We start from the raw sequence: 12,459 nt of genomic DNA on the forward strand, positions 1-12,459 counted from the left end.
AAAGACATATAATGGAAGTATTGCATAATTATTCTGAAGGCACATTTAGCATACTAGGGACCGTAGTTAGAAGCTGGTATTTTTGGGCTACATTTTACATAAGCCAAATCTTCTTGCAAATTAGGTAAACACGATCATTCAACATTATTAACTGATATATCAACATCAACTTACAAACTTACAAACTAATTTTCTGAATACCCAACCAACCACCTCAACATCGACAATTAATGAAAAATTCCGCCAGTGGTGGACAACTCTGTAAAATTGTTTTCAATGAACGGTTTTAGCCTTGAAGCTGCGTTAGAGGCAAAATTATGTAAATGAAAACTGTAGTTATCTTCAAGGTTTCATTTAAAAAATGAAAAATGTGAAAACAACTGTTGTGTACTGTTGCCCCAACAGATATTAGAATTGTAGACTGCTCACCATGTATGTCAGTGTATCCGATGTTTCAAACAACAAAAACAGATGAAAAATTAATACATAAATACAATTTAACCAATCATATAATGATGCCTGTTACTCATGCCTAATCAAGGTGGCTCTCAAGTTTAAAGGATGTCCATTTCTATGTAATTACTGGAGAGAACATTGTATAACTCAGTTCGGAATCCAGGGTAAGCGGTGTGTGTCGCTCCCCAGGAATGAGCAATGGACCTTCTGTCGAGCCCAATTTCATCATTAAAGCAAATCATGATTTGTGGACACATCTGAGGAGGACCCAGTGCAGAAGTGTAGGAATTTCCCTATTTTATTTTCATCAGCATTTCTTACATAACGTTCGAAATGGTCAAAGGTTGCCTGCCCACTCTGACAGAGACCCACTCTAGTTGTCTCAATGACTTTTGACACTCTTTTGCCTTTGGCCTTCTTTGAGTTGCACAGAGACAACACACATGGCTTGTCAAAAAGGTTTGGCCTAAGATCTGAAAAGGGAAAGGAGAAGCAATGAATTATATATTTTTGCTCTTGCAGAATTGCTTGGTGCACCATTGCTTCCCGGGCAGCCTTCATACCTTCTTTTAAAGGTTGAAAATTAGAGCCCATTCTGCTAAGGTTGAGCAAGTCGTCATCAGCATTTTCCTCCATTGTGCACTGATTTGTGCATTGTCACTGCTGATCTCTCAATAGGAGATAAGTAGTTGAAAAGTGATGCCATCAAGATGTCAACATCAAAACTATCAATTCCATAAATGCAGGCAAAAATGAAAGCCACTGAGAGTCTCATTGGCATGACACCAAGATTGCTCAATCCCTTCACCCATATACTCCCAACTGCTTGCCATTCAGCCTCACCGAAATCTGGGCTCAGCCATGGAACTCACTCAGTTTCGCTCTCGCGCTGGTTCAGAAATTGCAGTGTAAACTTTCGTTGTCACTCCAGCATCATCAATAGCTTTTTCCATTTACAAAGTCAATTTTTAAAGTCAAATTCACAATGCTGCTGTCCATGAATACAGCCAAAAGATCTTCCACAACCTCTATCCTGCAAATCAAAGCATCATGTGAGCTTTGTGGATTTCCCGGGATGCTGGCTGAGGTTGATGGGGAAAGTTGGCAACTTGAATTTGAGGTTAAATTAAATTAAATTTCTCTGTCCCGCCAGAAAAATAACATACACAAGAAAAATTGTATGGTCGGTGAATGAAGAAGAGGCCGAAGTATTAAAACTTTCAATATATATGTGCCTCAGTATGTCAACGTAATGCTGGATCCTACAGTATGTTTCCCCACAATGCAGCTCAAAAACATATTTTCATGAGACCCACTCACAAACTGTATAACTGTAGCTCATAGCAAAGGCTTTCAATTTAAAATATTATCCATCCCAAGTGATGCTTAAAACACTTGAAGTCCTGCGACTGCGCTGTTTTGCGCAGGCAGTTTTGGATTTGGAGGGGGATCCATAATGAAATACTAACCTACATCTCCCAAATATATGTTAATGCTGCATGCAGTCCCCATTTTAAAAACAGACACATCCTCACGTCCAGTTAGTCAAGCATCGCAATGGCACGTGATCACAGACTACAACTGCTTGAAATATGGTGTTGATGTGCTGGATCAAAAACTCCAGGCTTACACAGTGCGCACCGGAACACAGAGATGGCCCATTGCAGTATTCCACAATATTCTGGACATGGCTGCTGTCAATGCACATGTACTGTATAAGAAATGTGCAGGATCAAATGAGTCAAGGCGAACATTCCAGTTCAAGCTTGCAGAAGAACTGAGAAATAGACACATGCAGGTTATTGAACAGGAAAAACAGAGAAAGGAAGCGTTATGTGAAATGAAAAGGGTTTCTGAAGGGAAAATGACAACATGCCAAGTCCGTCGGAGATGTAACAGAAATTGTAGTACAGAGAAATGTGCCATTTGCCACAAGAGATCCTGTAGGAAATGTAGAAATCGATCCCCATTTGTGTGTAAAAATTGCTAAAAAAAAAGCTATAAACAAAATAGTTGTGTAATATGCTTACAATTTGTTTTCAAGGCAATTTATTTGGAATGGTTTTCATTACGAAATAAAAGTTTTTCTTATTCACTTAAGTCCTTTTTTTTACCCGTTTTTCTCTTTCGACCAGAGGGGAGGAGGGAGGAAAGGTATGGATTGAATTTGCAATTGCAACGACCAGGTAATAACATTAACACTTCTTGGAGAGGAGGGGGGTCTGCAGGAGAATCAGAAATTTCCAGGACTCCGAGATTTAATGATACACTGCAGTGATTCTTTCCGAATTGCATGTTTTTTACATTCAATTTATGTGTGTATATTTTGAGGTAATGCAGCCTTAGAGGTGCACATGCTTTAGTGCTGGTGGTCAGCAGCAGCTTTGTATTTTCAGGTACACATGTATCTATTGGCCCAAATGCAGCAAAAACAATATAAGGCAATAACTGCTCAAGTTCACTTTAGTATACCTGATGATACAAACCTATGCAGTAGCGGAAGTTTCCCAGAGAATCCGTTGAGAAGAAAACAAAAGAATTAATTGCAGGTTGAGAGTGGTATGTGGCGGTGGGCTGCACTTCCATTGTCACTAATCTCACCCTCTACTGTCTCTCAGAAAAAGGCCATCCCTCATTCATTGTGGAAAATATGCTGCTCTCATTGAGATGAATAAGCAGTCTCTTCCTTTTTTTTGTTTTTTTTCTGGAAGGCTATTGTGGACATGAAGTGGCTGTTACCCTAGTGTGCTAATCGGATTGGCTCGAGGGAGAACACAGAAACCCCAACTTGCCTGCAGGGGAGCAGAGCCTTACTGTTTTTTTGCATATAGATGTAAGACAGTGCTTTGGACGTCTCTGAAACCACACCACGAGTCAGCCTGGTCCATCTGCATGAGAACATTTTGTTTTGGGCCAAACCACAAATAGAGAAGAAGAAAAGACCATCTAATGAATAGGTGTTAGGCTGAAACAAAGTGAAATGTCAGATCTTTCTTGTCATTCGTCAAAGGTTATTGAAACCAATCCAGAGAGTGGACCTTGCATCTGTGAGGATTTTTTGACCCTCCTTATGAAGTCTTTTTCCCTTACAGTGGGGAACGTCCCTGTTCTGCATTCCCTTACATCAGTGAGCACTGTATTGTCTTAAACTACATCATATGACTATCACATGCGCCAAGCGTGCATGTGCAGGTGTAAATACACCAGGGCTTGGTTCCAACAAAGGGAGGAAGAATAGGACTAATGGAAGTTACATCTGTTTCAAAGAGATAATGGTTTAACATTCAAACTACTTTAAAATCAAGGTGGTCAATCTTGACCATACACCCATTATTTTTAAAGCTTTTATTGAATAGATCAGTAGTTTTTTTTTAAACTAAAGAACAGGGCGAAACTAGGGGTCTGACTTTTCGGTGAGCGTTGCTGCGTTCTAATCTTTCACACTCATGACATGACAACTCTGGCTCTCCAAGGTGGCCTCTTAAAGTCAAAAGTCATAACAACATAGTGCATACTATAATCACATCAATGAATTAACCAAAAGACTGACTGAGAATAATATCTAAGTAATACTGGAACACTGACATCAAATAGATACAAATGTCAGCTGAAATGGAGATATCAATCACATTCCTGCATTCATTCATTCATTACATTACATTGCATTTGGCAGACACTTTTATCCAAAGCGACTTACAATAGAGGACATAGGGACTGCAAATACACTTGCAAATACACGATGCACAGGAAATATACAGAACAGTAAGCTTGGGTTAGTGAGGTTTTTTTTTTTTTTTTTTGGACAAAGACATGCACAAACGTACACACACACACACACACACACACACACACACACACACTGCATAGCCTAACATGCTGCCTAACCTGATCTGGGGCATCAGCGCAGTAAAAAGTCCTGAAAGAGAACAGTTTTTACCTGTTTCTTGAAGGTTGAGATAGATAATGCTAGTCTTGTTGCTTCTGGAAGTTTGTTCCACCACTGAGGTAGTACAACTGAGATTCATTATCATTCATTCATTATCAACTGTCGACTACTATCAATAGTTATCAGCTAACTATCTTGAACACAGCATGCCAGAGCCTATCATAGCTGTCACTGACCTTGTCCAATTGGCATTCAGTCATAGGTCCACATATAGACATACAACCATTCACTCTCACTCACACTTCTGAGCAATTAAGGTCTCCAAGCTTCCAACTGCATGTTTTTGGATTGTTGAAGGAAACCAGAACTGTGTCACATTCTACAGACCTGGTCGTCACATCATAGTTGATGATCAGCTTTACCCATCAAAGACACGTTGCCCTTTTCTGCAATATAGTGCTGCAAAATAAGTTTGGCAAGTTCTGGGTGGCCTGTGACTTTACATCAAAATACATCTGCAACATCTTTCCATATGTTGGCAATGAACCTGGTCGTCCCAAAGAGGAGAAACCGTCCGAGAGTGTAGTAATGGAGTTGATGGGACCATTTCTGGACCAGGGCAGATCTGTCACAACGGACAATTTTTTCACCTCTATTTCACTTGCAAAAAAGTTGCTCAGCCAGAAAACTACCCTTCTCGGGACAATCAATAAGATTCACAGAGAAATTCCCCCTTCGGCTCGAGAGGTGAAATGCAATGAGTTCAGCACTCAGGTGTTTTCAACAGCCAATGCCACCCTGACAGTGTATGCAGCCAGCCGGAAGAAGACTGTCTATGTCATGAGCACTATGCACGGTGTGGTTCAGACTGAGGACAGCCACAAAAGAAAGCCAAGCACCATCACCCAGTACAATTCCACAAAATCTGGTGTCGATGACATGGATCAGTTAATGCGCAAGTACAGCGTCCGGGCAGGAACTCGTAGATGGCCGGTCGCTGTGTTCTATAACATGGTTGACATGGCAGTCCTGAATGCCCATGTGCTGTATCAAGCCTGCAGAGGAAGGAAGGAAAGGCGGCCTGATTTTCTGATGTTGCTTGCTTGTGAGTTGGCCGACTCTCATGTGAAGGCAAAGAAAATTGTAAAGGACTGTCTTCGCAAACAGGCCGCCCCACCAGGTGAACTCAGCAAAAAGAAGAAATGCCAAGTCCAGCACCGTTGCAAAAAGAACCCTGCTACAGTTCAATGTGTGCACTGCTACAAGTTTACGTGTGGCAAATGCTCAAAAGAAGGGCAGTGGGAGTGCCAGGTCTGCTCAGACAAAGCAGAGTCTTAAAAATTTGTAAATATGTGTGAATTTTGTTTGTGTTTTTGTTACAATGTTGTGTCAAAAAATAAACAGACCATTCAAAAAAGTTTCTATTTTGAATATTTTCCATTCCCTTATTTTCATGTCTCTTACCAAATTGAACTCAACAAAAATTTAAAATATGTGGTTATCCAGCATCAAGCAATGCAGAATATTTACAAAAACAAGAACATCCAAGCTTTCAAGAGGAAGATCACACTCAGAAGCAATGAAGTTACAATTACCCTCGATAAGCTGAAATCCATGTAAAACTGATTCACACCCCTTTTTCCCCCTCCCCCTAGAACTGCTCCCCTGACAAACTGCATTCAACTCCAAGCAGAAAGCTGCCACATTATTAGCATACTGGACAGACCACATTCCATGGCAGGGGGTTCAAATGACCCCTCTAGTTACCAAAGGTATAGGGATCAAAAGATCCCTCCTTAGTCCTTGTATTCAGTATGCTGATATGGTTGTTCACCTGAAATCACTTTCACACCTCACGGTAACATGGCAGGGAGACGGAGGAGACGGAGACGAGAAGAAGGAGGTGTGAGCAAACTTCTTAAAGTGTGTGTGTTGCTTGGAGTGATGCATCTTGACAGTGTAGTTTCCCTGCTTCCTCAAGTATTTGTATTACAAATATTATTGAGACTGCCAAAACCCGATTTCTTTTGTCACTGTTGGATGATTGAATCTGCTCCTTCAATGATGCTGTAAAGATACGTCCTACGTTGAAAGACCTTCTTCTTTTATGCAAATGTAAAATCCAAGCAGCTTGAGTTTGGTTTCTTCATACAGTCTGCCAACAGTATCATCTAACTAAACCTTGTTTCTTTCAAAATCACAGATATCAAATGAAAAATCGTGAGCTTGCCCCTTTATTGAACGTCCATTCGGGAAAAATAGCTCTTTTCCCATTTCCAAAATCCGAGCAACAGTTGTTGTCTTTTCCACACTTGCATGTTTTGTTCCTCCACCATTCTTGGTCCTGACTTGCTGGTATTTATTCTTGCCATGATGAAACCATCCAATTTCAATTGGACCTTTCTGGAGGTCTTTTCTGCAGAACTATTCCTCAGTCTTGCCATCGTTCCACTTGCGCTTTGGAACACACCTGGAGCACCAGACAGCGCTCCTTTTGTTTCTGAATTCATTTTTCTTGTACCAGTCCTATCCATTAGTCTCTGTAAAAGAGTCTCCTTTTTCGCTGTGCAATTACCAGTGCCTGTCTGATCACAGTATGATAGGACAGCTACTCAGTCACTGTAAGACATGATGCAATTTTCCATTTGGTCATCCGTCTTTATGCGTAACACAGCCCTGTCATCCTGCAAACATAAAATATTGGAAGAAATAGATGAGATAACTTTATGTTAGAGACTCTATGGTTAGAGGATAATGAGATTAGTTTACCTCGAATTTTGTGTTGCTACATTAAGTTATTGAATCAATCTCATGCCCACTGTGTCCAGTTTGTCCACATAATATAATTTGAGGCGTCTCTCAATTGCAGGAAACACTCTAAATCTACCTCCATTATTCCCTTTTCATGGTCAGTTAACAGCACTAATCGACACAGGTAAATAAAACTCAATAAACTTCTCCCATAAACTCTCTGTCTGTTGTGTTTCCTACAGAACCCCTCAGGGGACATGGGGAGAAAAAGTGGCTCCGTAGGAAACCAATCATTAATCCTCAGAATACTAGGTGCTCTATCTGTGTGTCCTATATGTCCACTTATTTCTGCACAGTTTCAGTGACATTTGATTTCATTGGTTGTCGTATATGAAACAGTTGCCCAGGTGACTCCCCCTTAGGGGAGACCAACACCCCAGCATGAAAATAATTGTTACGGCTCTGAGGTCTCTGCCTACACCTTCCCCACAACGTCCCCCTCCGGCTTCAACTGTTGGCGCGGCCAAGGGCACATCTGCTCGAGTGAGGCCAATCCAGCATCGGGGACGAGTGGACAGGAGCGACACTGCACAACAGTCTCTAATTCAGCAACCCTAATAAGCTGGCTCTGCTTCTACTCTTTAGCAGATCTTCCAAAGGTTCATGCGATATGATCACTGCAATGCTGCGCCTTGCCTGCCGACTCAATTCTTTTTGGGAGTGTTGTTTTCTTGTGTCCTGTTTGTTCTTGTTTTTCGCCTGCGTCCAGCAATACACGCCTCCCCAGGCACAACACTTTTCCCCTGCCACAGAGAGACAATCAGTCGAGCCATCTGTCACCCAGACACTCCAAGCCCTCCTGGCTTGGAAGGCAGCGGGAGTGTTGATAAGGCCAAAGGGCATGACGAGGTAGTCGTGATGGCCTCTGTGGATCTTAAAGGCGGTCTTTCATTCATCTTCCTTATGTATTTATATGAGATGGTAAGTGCGCGGTGGTCCAACTTCCTCAAGATGGTGTCCCACTGGAGGCACTCCAATTTGGAACTACTGAGGGTTAGTGGATACTTGTTCTTCACTGAGATGTTGAGACCCCGGTAATCGATACAGAGCCAAAGATCACGCCCCCCTTCTTCTTCAAAGATAAACCCCACTGCCACAGGTGACTGAGATGGACAGATGAGACCCTCGAACAAGCATCCAGTGATGTACTTTTCCATGGCTGTCTTATAGCCTTCAGACCATAAAGCCGGCTGGCTGGGAGAGGTGAGCCAGGGAGGAGCTCAATGGCGAGGGCAAATGGCTGACTGGAGGGCCATAGAGTGGGTCGGTCCTCACTGAAAGCTTACCCCGGGTCATGGTCAGCAGCAGGAACTGTGCGTAGCAGGTGGGACAAAAGAAGGTCAGAGGCTATGGGCCGCTGGGAGGTAGCATGCATAGCCTGCTGGTTACCTATGGGAGGTAGCATGCATAGCAGATGGTGTTCCAACCGAGGATGCGACCAGCCCCGTAATCCACATGGCGAACTTGCAGCCAGGCCTGGCCTAGAATGAGAGTGTCAGTTAATTTCAATTAAAAAAAAAAAAGCATCTCCTCCACATGGTTTCATGAAACAGTAAGTGTGAGAGATGCGTGCAATAGGTAATAGGGCCAAATACTGTGCCTTTCTAAGGCAAGTGATGAACATGGACCTGATTGGCAAACTGAGTGTCAAAAATCTGTCACTGACAACTGAATCAATGAGAGCATAGACCTCAAGTGTTTTTTGTGGCCACGAGAGGTGTACTGGGAACCCGATAGGATGAAGAAGTGTGGGGAAATTGGAAGTTTGACTCACCTGAAATCCCTTGGTTTCAGATGAGCCGAATCTTTTGGGCAGCTTGGGACAGCCCTGTCTGGTATGATCCTCCCTGTCCACAGTACAGACACCAGCACTTCTCCAGTGCTGCCTTCACGGCAGCCGTCAGGCACGTCCGCCCCACCTCCATCAACTCCACCCCTGTAGTGGCGGTGGAAGAGGGCGCATTGGGAGAATGAAAGGGACTAGTTGGAGTGAAGATGGGAAGACCAGTGTGTATCCTGGTACTGCAGAGTTCTGGCTCTTCGGCACCCATACAGGAATCAGTCGACATCGGTAGTCAGGCTGATAACAGTGTTGAAGTTGGGGTGCTTGTCCCTCACCAGTTTGTCCTTCATCAACCCCATGAGTCCCATCCAGAATATGCAGCTAAAATTATATCCCCCCAATCCTTGCTGGCTGCGAGAGTCCAAATCTCAACATCGTAGGTGGAAATGGCCTGCTTGATATTAAAAAGTCTAGAACTCCTGAACATTCTGCCTGGTGATGGGGTGGTTGAACACCTGCTTGAACTCCTCCCCAAACACCATGTGGTTTTGTCTCACGCTCATGTTAGAGCTCAGGTAGGACTGTATCCAAGAGCTTCTGCAGCAGGGTGGGTAGTGGTGGTGTACCTTGACGACATCTGGTGTTCTCCAGGAGTGTCGAGGAGCATGTCCTGCCCGTTTGTCAGGCCATCCAGCAACTCATGGAGAATGGCCTCTTTTTTAAGGTAGAGAAATCTCCGGCTCATCTTGGAGGTTGGAAAGACTCAGCTTGACTCGTGTAAGATCCAGGTGGTCATTGACAAGCCCCAACCTGCTAATCGGAAGCAGCTGAAGAGTTCCCTTGCTTTTGCAAACTTTCACCGGTACTTCATCAGGGACTACTGCAAGGTGGCTCACCACCCTCACATCGTCCCTGCCCCCATTTGTTTTGACTACTGCACCCAGCACTGCCTTCAATGACCCCTAGATGTTTCACCTCCGCCCCTGCCCTGCTTTAATCTGACCCCTCCAGGGGTCTTGGTGCTCTCGGTGCTCAAGTGGGGTCATGTCATTCTTACACCGACCCTTCTGTTGGCCAAAGGTGATGGTGGACATCTGGAAGATTGTTTCTGCCTGCAGCTGCAAGGAGATTGGCTTCAACATCAGCCTCTCCTGAGAGGTAACACCCCCAGACCAGTTGGCCAGGCAGAACTGGCCAACCAGAGCCTAGAGTCTGCTGTTTTTAAAAACAGCATTATTAGGGTATGCGATACTTGCAGTTTTTAAAACGGGTCTTTTTTCACAATGGTTGTATTGATCTTTTTCCTTTTCCCAAGTTGTGATGAACGTAGAAGAAAGATGATACGTCTAACTGTGGCTATACTAATTCTTGCTGGAATTACTATGCCACCAAAGATCTTAGAATATTCTGAAGTTGCACCCAATATTGAATTCCTACCCATTTCGTTTTTGTGTGCTTGTCAAGGTCTACCATCGAGACAGCAAAGCAAACCAAACTGACCTTCGTGAAATACACAATTGATGCCCAAATGTTGATACCTTTTGATTGTTTTCCTTTATCGTGTGAATGAGTGTGAGAAAATATCTGCCCCCCTACAAGCCTCCATTTTTAAGGAAACAAAGTGGTCTTACATTAAGCAGGTATACTGTGCATACCTAGTCGATTGTGAGATTGTATGCAAATAATAAAGTATGCAGCATGGACATAATTGGAATACTAAACTACATCAACTGTTATATCTTTCTGTGTTTAAAGATGATTCATTAATTTAATTTCCTTATCAACTGTTTCACACTTCAGAGGTGCATTGATCTTATTGCCATGACTATTCACTACCTTCTTCGGTTGGCTTAAGTCACCTCTGTGGTAGGATTAAAGTGAATTCGGCAACTACCAGTTGGATTTTATTCAAGAAACAAGCCTTTGCATTTTATTTGTTAGCTTATCAGTCTGTCATTATCACTGACATGGTTAATTACATTGGTTCAGAATCTATAGAAACACAGCTGTAGACATTAATCAAAGCATATTCATCAAATCAGGTCTTGTGAGGGGAAGAAGCGCACTGGGCTAGTTCCTCTAATTAGAATGGCAATTATTGTAAGCTGTTACAGTTCTTAGGCAAGGGGGTGGACTGTGTGTGCTCCAGAGCGTAATCCCTCACAAATTACAAGATAATGGAGGAAAAGAGAGGCCAAGCTTCAAAAGGAACTCTGAGATAAAATCCCCAGCAGGGACATTTTAGGAACAGTGAGGGAGAGAGACAGCAAGTGAGAGAAAGGTAGGGAAAAGATGTACAGCATGTATTCCCTTCACATGCCATGTGGAAGACTATTGAGAGATTTTGAACCAAGGACAGGAAACTGGTCTGAAATAGGTTCCAATAAAATTTGCATTTTACTGTCATTGTAATGTAGTTTTTGAAGACTATTGGAAAATGCAAAAAATTGACATCATCATTCAGTGATGTCAGATGACCACCAGATAAACATATAATGTCAAGCTGATGTTAAAGTGTTTTAATGGGTAATATTGGCAAGAGATGGCATTTAATTTCTTTTTTAACCTTTCTACTTAAGATTTGCCAGAGACTTTAATGTCTTTATGTCTTGCAAGGTCATTTGTACAGAAAAGAAACTGCTAAATTGCCGCTGTCAAAAGTCTGACAAATGTCATGGTATATCAATGTCATCTAATAGCAAATTTGAATATACTATATAATTCTTTTTTACCCTGTCCAAAATTTGTATTCATACACACATGCATTACCTTCAGTGAAAAAGATTAAATGTGGTCAGTAACTCTTGATTTGCTAAAACCTTCAAACTTCACAAAGTAATAACAATGATGACATTTTCCTGCAAGCACAATAGAATTCATAGTTTGATCTGAAAAGTAATAAAGGTATAAGTGAAAAGCTGCCAAAAGCAAAGAAGAAATGAAACACTGATCCTCAACTCAGTCTTTGACATTGGATATTGCTTGGTTTTAGCCAATCTGACTTCACCTCTAAATATTTGGATTAAGCCCCTTTCCTTGCAGTCCAGTGAACACACTATTGAAATACAGTTTACTTGGTTGGTATCATTCTCACTCATCCTAGATGTATAATCATGCAAACATCTCCTGAATATTGATGAAGAATATGACTGGTGAGATTGTTTTCTATGGTGAAGCTCATGACATGACTACCCACAAAAGTTAATTGTAGTTAAAAGGATAATTTCGCCAGAGCTCCTTGTTTAAACTTGCAATGTTATTTGTGGCTGATCATTGTAAATTTAAAAACAATTAAATAATAATTGCATATGATATAATGATATAATGCAAAAAGTGCAATTTTCATTAGTTTCTGAAAGTTCTTAATAAAAAAAAATCTTTAACCACAGATTTATTTTCATGTAACCTAAATGAGAGGCCCTCTGATTGCTTTACATAGAGCTTCCTTTCAATGTCTCTTACTAATTATTATTGCATGGAGACCTTTACTATGATATCTTACTTTGTAAATTATGAAATTAGG

The 12,459-nt window shown here is 41.9% G+C and overlaps 1 pseudogene; it reads right to left on the minus strand.

Annotated features, from left to right (window-relative positions):
* Window positions 1–286: 286 nt before the first annotated feature.
* On the minus strand, window positions 287–6,786 carry LOC147218879 (uncharacterized; annotated as a pseudogene).
* Window positions 6,787–12,459: the final 5,673 nt, after the last annotated feature.

Source organism: Fistularia commersonii, chromosome 25 (assembly GCF_037954325.1).
Source record: "Fistularia commersonii isolate RoL2024-O1a breed Wild chromosome 25, RoL_Fcom_v1.0, whole genome shotgun sequence".
In the NCBI taxonomy this organism is placed as follows: domain Eukaryota; kingdom Metazoa; phylum Chordata; class Actinopteri; order Syngnathiformes; family Fistulariidae; genus Fistularia; species Fistularia commersonii.